Genomic DNA, 7,793 nt, shown 5'->3' with positions numbered 1-7,793 from the left:
GCCGAGGGAGAATGGCCGTTGTTCAGGGAAGGAATTCCCTTCAAGTGTCCTTGAAAGGGCTTTTCTTTTTGGAAAGAGCACCTTGTAAGCCTTCACAGTTTTATGTCTCCTTGGATACTAATTGGTGTGTAAGCCCGATAGGTTTACAAAAGTTAGCTAAAATTTCAAGTTGCTTTTGACATGTTCAAGTACCCAAATGGATACACATCTCTAGCTGATTTTCTCTTTATATGATTTAGGCTTTGTCTGTATAATCCCAGTTTTATAATGTTGAGCAGAGGTTGAATATAGCTATTTTTGAAATGGACGTTAATCAAATGTTAAAAGAGTTCAGTCACTAGGAAATAACAGGCCATTTGTTTTGTTTTGTTTTGTTTTTTGAACTGGAGAAAGAGTGAACACAGTTCACCACCACCATAAATTATGCAATCAAGTTTCCCACATTTGGTGAAATCTCAGGGGGTCAGCACATCTGGAATGGAATAGATGAGCCTTGGCGCTGGGAGAACCACCTTCATGATCATGGCACTACCCCTGACATATAAGAATTCATCATTTTTATTTAAGGGTTTCTCTTTAGGGGACAGAAAACAGTTTAAACTTACAAAAGACAAAAACAGGGTTTTTACCTACTCACTACATTGATTATCACTCCTGTGTACCTATGTGGGCATAGGCCTTTTGGGGATAATGTAAAGAAATTGTACAATTGCTCAAAATAGTGACACTACCTGTGGTGATCTCAGACTCAACTAGAATTAGAACTCAGGAACTAAAATTAGTTCCCAGAAATCTTCCACCACACATCAAAGAGTCACAGCACACGCACAAACACAAACTCACACTTCAGTTGTGAAAACCAACTCATTTCAAAATATAACCTCCATATCTATTTGAATTTTGGTTGAAACAACTTATTTTATTGTTAACTCTCTCCTGCTGAATAGCTTCCCTTCAAGCCTGTCCATCCTTCTCCAAGATGCTGATGGCTTTAATGATTTAGGTTGGTATGCTTGGCTAGATATGTACATGCATAGGAAAAGTTTGTAGAATTACCCATATACTTTTTCTCTCATCTCAATCTAGAAATACAAAGATTTCTTTGGAAGGACAATTCCCAGAATTACTCAGGAGTATGGAGAAATGTTAGAAATTGCATTAATTTTATAACCACCAGTTAAAGCAACGTTCATAGGTTTCCATAGATTGACAATATTACTAAAAAGCTCAAGTCATAGCATACTCTTCTAAAAAGTAAGAGTCCAAAAATAGGTTAACATTCATTTCATAAAAATAATGAAAAGTAAAATAAAAAATAGATTTTTTAAAAGTAAGAAATAGAAGACTAATAGGTTTATACTAAAAAAAAGCTTCTTATGAGGAAAATAATTTTCTAATAATGTGACTGTCTACTTAAGTTGGACAAGTCTTATTTATTTATTTTTATTATTATTATTTTTTTGAGACGGGGTCTCACTCTGTTGCCCAGGCTGTAGTGCAGTGGAGTGATCTCAGCTCACTGCATCCTCCGCCTCCTGGGTTTAAGCAATTCTCTGCCTCAGCCTCCCGAGTAGCTGGGATTACAGGTGCCCACCACCACGCCTGGCTAATTTTTTGGTATTTTTTAGTAGAGACGGGGTTTTACCACCTTGGCCAGGCTGGTCTTGAACTCCTGACCTCATGATCCACCCGCCTCAGCCTCCCAAAGTGCTGGGATTACAGATGTGAGCCACCGCGCCCGGCTCGAGTCTTTTTTATTAGTGGTGCTATGTATGTGGTTTAATAGTTATGTCTATTCATTTGGGAAAATTCACTCATAACTAACAGACATTAAAAAAGTTTGAAAGCTTTTGAAGCTGTGAACCTTCTTTACTGGATCTTCTTGATGGTATACTATAAAACACATCAGAATGGTCACATGTGAACTTATCAAGTGGAAACGTGAAGATTAGGGTAATAGTCCATTTGCTGTTCATGTTACACTTGATGGAAAAATCTTCAAATGACAAGAACAACAGCAATGTCTTGATTCCTTATCAAGAAATCACAATTCAAATCCTTACGAATATATTCACAATGCTGCTTGGAAAAAGAAAGAGAAAAACACCTATAGCCCTCAATATTGAAGACTTGTCACAGAGTTTTGGCCAGGTTTTTAAGGTAGAGAATATTTGAATTTTGGCCCCTCTGATTATGGTTCAGTTATATATTTTAAAAATATAGCACATAATGATAGGGATTTTAAGTATATATTGGGGTTGGAGCAGGTCCTCTATATAATTAATGTAATTAATGAATAAGCCTAACTAAAGACTGGAAAAGGACTGACAAAAATGCAGGAAGATAATAGTTACACATTGGTTAATGAAATCAAGTTATTGGAGCTCTAAGATGAGCCTTAACAGGATTTACGCATTTCAAGTCTTATTGGGAAACACTCTTAGAATCCATGTTTGCTAACATCAGTAATTTATGAAATAATGATTATACAGTTTTAAAATGTCTATTTCTAGAATGTAATTTTCAAATTGTTTTTCATAAATCAGAATTATTTTCTTTACTTGTTTTTACATAGTAAGCTATGTATCCCCAAATGCCTAAAAATAAAGCATCTGACTCCCACTTCAGAAGTAGATTGTGATTTTAAAAATCATGTTTTAGGAGGGAGCTTCCAAGATCAGAAGTTTATTTTCTCCTGAATTCTTTGACTTCAATTAAAGGTTAACTGCCACCAGGTGGACAGTGGTAGTTTCACAACAGCTAGGATAGCCGTATGTCTCAGCTTGCCTACAATAGATCTAAATTATGCCTGCTGGTCCACCTTAACTAGTAATAGCACCTACTTTTCACTCTTGAAAGCTTCCAAGTTTGGACAATTAATTTTTTGGTCACTCTGTTAACTTCATGGTCAGAGGGCATTGCCAACTCTGGATGAATGAGTTCTTGTTTTTGCTAAAATGGTAACTGAAAGAAATACCATAACAATCGTCTTAGTCTGCTTGGGCTGCTATAACAAAATACTGTAGATTTGATGGCTTATAAATAAAGTAAATTTATTTCTCACAGTTCTGAAGGCTGGGAAGCCCAAGATCAAGGATCTGGAAGATTGGGTGTGTGGAGATGGCCTGCTTTCTGGCTCCTAGATGACATCTTCTAGCTCTGTCCTCACATGGATGGAAGACCAGGGCTATGGTCTCTTCAGCCCCTATTAAAGCGCTAATCCCATTCATAAGAGCGCCACACAACACATGAATTTTGGGGGAGACACATACATTCAGACCATAGCAGCACTCCTGGTTACATTTTCTTTCACATATAGCATTTTTTTCCTCTGACTTAATAATTGTTATTTTTTGTCTATTAAAAAAAAATCTATGCCTAAGTTTTTCATCATCTCCAACATTTTTAAACCAGTTTAGTAATCTGCAGGTTACAAGTTTTTCTGGAGTCTTTCATCTTGTAGTCTAGTCTGGACTTGTTGCACTTTAGCTCTGCTGAGTAACTGCTGATATAGTTTGGATATTTGTCCCTGCCCAAATCTCATGTTGAATTGTAATTCCCAATGTCGAAGGTAAGGCCTGGTGGGAGGTGTTTGGGTCATGAGGGCTAATCCTTCATGTATTGGTGCTGCTCTCACCATAGTGAGTGAGTTCTCATGAGAGACGGTTGTTTAAAAGTGTGTAGCACCTCCCCCAAACAACTCTCCCTCTCTCTTGCTTTGGCTTCTGCTATGTGAAACGCCTGCTCCCCTTTCGCCTTCTGCCATGATTGGAAGCTTCCCGAGGCCTCCCCAGAAACAGATGCTGCTATGCTTCCTATATAGTCTGCAGAACCATGAGCCAATTAAACTTCTTTATGAATTACCCAGTCTCAGGTATTTCTTTATAGCAATGCAAAAATGGACTAACACAGACATCCTGGAATTTCAATTGGTCATCATTAATGGAATTCCCTTTTTCTCTTTATCTCTCCTTCTCTTTCTAACATTGAATCAATTGCTTTTTATATACTACTTTATTGTTTTTTTCTAGTTTAGGTAGAGTATGTTCTCCAGAAGCTTCCTAGGAAAGGCTATATGAGAGATAAAATACTTGAAGTTTTTAGGGTGTAAAAATATATCTCAATTGATAATTGGATTGCATATGGTATTTTAGATTGAAATCATTAGTCTCAGAATCTTGAGCATTGCCTTCTAGCTTCTAGTGTTGTTATTGAGAAATCAGAAGCTATTGTAATTCTTTATTCTTTGCATGTTCATGTAACCTATCTATTTTTCTCTTTGGAAACTTTTCTTTGTCTCCAGTGTCCTAAATTTTATAATCATTTGCCTGGGTGTAGATTTTTTTTTTTTAACTTTCTTATGTTGTTGTACTAGACAATAGGTCCTTTCAATCAATGGATTGACAGCCTTCTATTCTAGGAAATATTTTTAGATTTTTCTTTGATGATTTCCTAATATTTATTCTATATTCTCTTTATTAGTTAAATTGAGCCATTACAGTAGTGAAATATACCTCACCCTCAGTGCAAATATCTTTCAGGGCCCTATTACAAATAATTTCAGAGAGTGAACAGTGCCTGACGTGTATTTAAAAAGTATATCAAAGTGTGTTGAATAAATGACAATTCTGATTACCTAATAGAAAGTATTAAAATGCAGTCTTTGCTTACAGTTAATATTTTCTTCATATGATTTTTCTTTTTACCATGGAACCATCTGTTTCAAAGGAGATGTGACTGGCATACTCCGATAATGTAATTTTATTCTCCCCTCACAAAGTCCCATTCCACCTTACAGCTATTTACTGGAAATTCTTCCTAACATTTAGATTTTCAGGGGTCACTTTTTCACTTCTTTGACTTTTAGGTACTACTATATTCAGTGATGATCTCTCTAGTGGGCCATAACTTTCTGGAAGGCATCCAATTAGTGCCTCTGAAAACAGTCTTAAAGGCTCAGTTTGGATGGCACTCTAAGTGATTACTCTGTCACCTAGAGCTATCTGCCTAGAAAAGGTGAGCCATATCTAAGCAGGGCATGAAGGTGAGAGCAGCTATAATCCCCAAAAGGTTAGCTTATTTTTCAGGTTTCTTTTGCTTTAACCTAAAAAAGTTTAGTACCACCAAATAACATTTAAGAAATTCAGAAACTGGATGAATTGCAGTAGAGCTTGATGAAAGTTTCTGAGAGAATCTAAAAGCTAATTACTAAATTCCAGCTGCCTGATAAACTCTCAACATAAGTAGAATTGGCAACTTCCTGTCAAGAATTTTGTGAATGTGAGAACACTCCCCTTACAAACAAGTACCAGACTCTTCTACATCTACAGCAGGACAATTCTTACCACGAGAGTACTTTTGGCTTTAACATGGAAATTCTGAAATGAATAATTCAGGGGTGGCATTAACTGCCTATCCTCTTCTGTGGTAGGCTATTTATTTAGAAGCTCTACTTATTATTAAGCTCTACTTATTATTGGAGAAGCTCTACTCCATAACTTTCTGGGAGAACCAAAGGACCAATTCTCTTTAGCCACTAGTAACCACCCCCGCCCCGCCCTCCCCCCCAACTTTTAGATATACAAGATTCTCAGGTGATTTCTAAGAATCAGGGAAACAAAGAATACCTTTTACATGGCTCTGTACTCTCCAGAAATGACTAAAAAATACTAATCTACAGATTCTTGAATGCAGTGACACCTAAGTATGGTACACAAATTATATATAAAAATAAATCTACACTAGGACAAATGACAGTGAAACTGCAGAACATCAAAGGCAAAGAGATTTTATAAACAGTCACAGTTAAAATAATAGTTGACTTCTCAAGAGCTACAATGGAAGTCAGAAGACAGTAGGATCATAGTTTTCAAAGCACTGAATGGAAATAACTGCCAACCTAGAATTCCATATTCATTGAAATATGCCCATTTTCTGATGATTAGTTTGAAATAGTGACATTTTCAGATAACCAATAGACCCTCACTAAAGGAAATTCTAAAGGATGGAGTTTAGGCTAAAGGAAAGTGATCCAGGTACAATAATAATCATATAAGAAATTGTGAAGACTGTATTTTTAAGGTTCATTTCTATAGTTCACTACTGGAGAAGTTTCTCTGAACATGTGGAACACCAGGAAACATGAGGAAGAAGCACAGCATTCTCTCCTAAATGTGAAGCCAGCTGTTGGTGTTGCTTTGCTATAACTGCTATTTGCCATTGATGATTATTTTCCTCTTCTTCCCAGAGAGTAAGAGGGAGAGGATGCAGTCTGTGTGGTTCCCATTAAAAAGAAAGAAAAAGAAAGGAAGGAAAGAAGGAAAGGAGGGAAGGAAGGAAGAAAGAAAAAATTTGTGGATAGAATAACAAAGCGATAACAAAGAAAGAGAAATAAAAAAAAGAATTGCTCTTCTTTGTGAAAATGTGATGCTCTCTGAGTTAAAACGTTATCTCTAAAGTCTCTGTAAAATGCAAACATGCTATAAAAAAGGGATGACGTATGATGTCATTAACATTTTCTGATATAGTGTGTATTCTAATATAGAAAGTGTGTTCTTGGCCAGGCGCGGTGGCTCACTCCTGTAATCCCAGCACATTGGGAGGCCGAGGCAGGTGGATCACCCGAGGTCAGGAGTTCGAGACCAACCTGGCCAACTTGGCAAAACCCCGTCTCTACTAAAAATACAAAAAATTAGCTGGGCATGGTGGCGGGCACCTGTAGTCCCAGCTACTTGGGAGCCTGAGGCAGGAGAATAGCTTGAACCGGGGAGGCAGAGGTTGCAGTGAGCCAAGATCCCGCCAGTGCACTCCAGCATGGGCAACAAGAGTTAAACTCCGTCTCAAACAAACAAATAGAAAACGTGTTCTCTGTAAGATTACTGCTCCAAGTGCCTTGAAAATAAGGTTCAAATAAGTGTGGGAAATGTGGTGTTAAACAAAGGGAAACCAGATTCTTAACTGTTGGACTTCGTAGTACCTTTAAGTATGCTAATGTACATTTTGAGTTTCCAAGAGAGTGATAGAGTATATATTTCCCAATTTTATTTAACCGCAGATTTTATTTTTCTCAGAACAATTTAATAGATTGGCATTCCTATAGATCACATTTAAAGCCCCTCTGTCCCTAGCATGGTCCCTGAGATTCTTCATCAAATTAGATGATATTCCTGGAACGTGGAGGCATGGGATGGGTAAATCCTTACAGAAACATGAGAAAACAACAAGATTAAGAGTATAAAGTGGCTCATGGGATGGAAGATCCAGATTGGGGAGCTCCCTTGTGAGAATGAGAATTGCAAAAGCACAAGGGGTAAAATGGCAAACGGAAACATCATGTGCCCTTGTGCTGATGCTTCCATTGCTCAACTACATGGGTCATCCATGAGTATTTGCAATCTTTTGGCAGTATAAATGAAAATAGTTTAGATGGGAAATAAACAGAGGCCTCAAAAACATGCAACTGGGGCTATTTCTGATTTATCTGATTTGGAAGCAGTGTCCACTGACCATTTTTAGAATCATATCTGAAATTTCATCTCAATGGTAACTTTTTGCCTTATTAGTAGATACAAAATAACAAAATCGAGTGGGTTTCCATTATACAAGATTGATATGACTTTATATACCATGACCAAATATTTGCTACATAAAATAATCTTCATCAGGCTGGGCACAGTGGCTCATGCCTGTAATCCTAGCACTTTGGGAGGCTGAGGCGGGCGGATCTTCTGAGGTCAGGAGTTCGAGACCAGCCTGACCAAGATGGAGAAACCCTGTCTCTACTAAATACAAAA

At 37.3% G+C, this 7,793-nt stretch overlaps 2 non-coding genes across 2 annotated transcripts; one reads left to right on the top strand and one right to left on the bottom strand.

The window, feature by feature from the left end:
• Positions 1 to 383: 383 nt before the first annotated feature.
• LOC112438633 (U1 spliceosomal RNA) lies at positions 384 to 549 on the bottom strand. Its single transcript, XR_003027032.1, has one exon. It is a non-coding gene; the product is annotated as a U1 spliceosomal RNA (small nuclear RNA).
• Positions 550 to 6,064: 5,515 nt separating this feature from the next.
• Positions 6,065 to 6,280, top strand: LOC112438646 (small nucleolar RNA U3). Its single transcript, XR_003027037.1, has one exon. It is a non-coding gene; the product is annotated as a small nucleolar RNA U3 (small nucleolar RNA).
• The last annotated feature ends 1,513 nt before the right edge of the window (positions 6,281 to 7,793 follow it).

The sequence above is a fragment of the Pan paniscus genome, chromosome X (genome assembly GCF_029289425.2).
Source record: "Pan paniscus chromosome X, NHGRI_mPanPan1-v2.0_pri, whole genome shotgun sequence".
In the NCBI taxonomy this organism is placed as follows: domain Eukaryota; kingdom Metazoa; phylum Chordata; class Mammalia; order Primates; family Hominidae; genus Pan; species Pan paniscus.
The sequence above is the reverse complement of the archived record's forward strand: the minus strand, read 5'-3'. Positions and strand labels throughout refer to the sequence as shown.